The 1,383-nt window shown below is 43.5% G+C and overlaps 1 long non-coding RNA gene across 1 annotated transcript; it reads left to right on the top strand.

Annotated features, from left to right (window-relative positions):
* The first annotated feature begins 443 nt into the window (after positions 1-443).
* Positions 444-1,133, top strand: LOC123725625 (uncharacterized). Its single transcript, XR_006758164.1, has 2 exons — positions 444-821; positions 986-1,133. It is a non-coding gene; the product is annotated as an uncharacterized lncRNA (long non-coding RNA).
* The last annotated feature ends 250 nt before the right edge of the window (positions 1,134-1,383 follow it).

Below are 1,383 nucleotides of genomic sequence, written 5' to 3'. Positions count from 1 at the left end.
TAAGTCATTATTTCATGGCACTTTAAGCATGGCCTTCATGGCATGAATGCATGTCACTGCTTTCATTCACAAATGCACTCTTGAAGTGCTTTGAAGAACTATAGAGGAAGAAACGCTGACATTTGGAGGACGTACTGTCTCGTGGATATCTCTGTCACGTTCAACATTCCTCTTTCACTCTTGACTGTGCATATTCAAGCGTCTTAGCTTGACCTCGTGTTCTCCCCTATTCTCTACATTCCAGGAAGCTCTTTTCCAGAATAAATCTTTCAATAAACATATAAAAGTTTGAGATTCCCCCTCCAGGCGTGATTATTTTTGCATGAAGTCGAAGAGAGCTTTTTAGGTCACACCGAGACAAATCCACTAGCGAGTCAGTGACATTCGCCTTTTTTCCGCTCATCACCAAGCATCAGCACTGACCTGAAACGCAATCGTGTTGACTCATTGTGTGATTACCTCAGAACCTCTTCTTACCTGACAACACCTTAACACACGTTCTGCCCTTTCAACACAATGGATCGCAGATGTTGTGTGTGACTTGGTGGAGTCACGCTCGCATCAGGGCTCAGCAACAGGCTTTGGAGTATAAACTTCAGGTGGGATCTTTACGGCATAAGCACAACTGAGGGAGGCACTGAGGGATAACGCTGGACTATGACATACGTAGCTAAGGATGTTGCATTTGCCGGCTGCATGGTGCAGCATCGAGGACGAAAGGTATGAAACCGAACTCGTACAAGCCATCATCAGGAGTGTTGTTAATGATGATTAGTGAAACCTCAAGGACAGAGGAATGGACTTTAAGCAGACATGAGGAAGTAAGTGAGCTCTCTAGTGAGGATGGATCCTGAACATAAAGTGTCTGGGCCTGGGGCTATAGACAGTATATTAAAGAGTTCAATATAATTATTAGTTGCAGATGGAAGACAATGCACGATACAGTAGATTCAATTACGTTTTCATTTTCTTATGTAATGTACAGGTATCTGCCAAAATGGTCACGGATCCCCCCCAGTACTACTGCTCATTCTGTTCACCAGTTCCAGAGGTCGACGTCACCGGCCTTCTAGGCTGCACTGAACTGTGTTATTACGCACACCTGGTTCCAATTCCTCACTGATTGTATTTGTATAAATGTGCCCTTTGTTTCCCCATTGGGCTGTTGATTATTGTTCCCATGTCCGTTAGTCGCGTTGTCTCAGCCTGTGCTTTGTGCATTGTGTTATACAAGGTTTACCCTCACTCTTTTGTTTGGGTACATCCCAGTGTTTTGTATACATGTTTGTTTTGGATGTATTAAAAACCCAGATGTATTCCTGTGCCTGTCTCCAAATCCTTTATACCTGCGTGACAAAAATAATGGAAACACTTGAGTAAATG

The sequence above is a fragment of the Salmo salar genome, chromosome ssa12 (assembly GCF_905237065.1).
Source record: "Salmo salar chromosome ssa12, Ssal_v3.1, whole genome shotgun sequence".
Classification (NCBI taxonomy): Eukaryota; Metazoa; Chordata; class Actinopteri; order Salmoniformes; family Salmonidae; genus Salmo; species Salmo salar.
The sequence above is the reverse complement of the archived record's forward strand: the minus strand, read 5'-3'. Positions and strand labels throughout refer to the sequence as shown.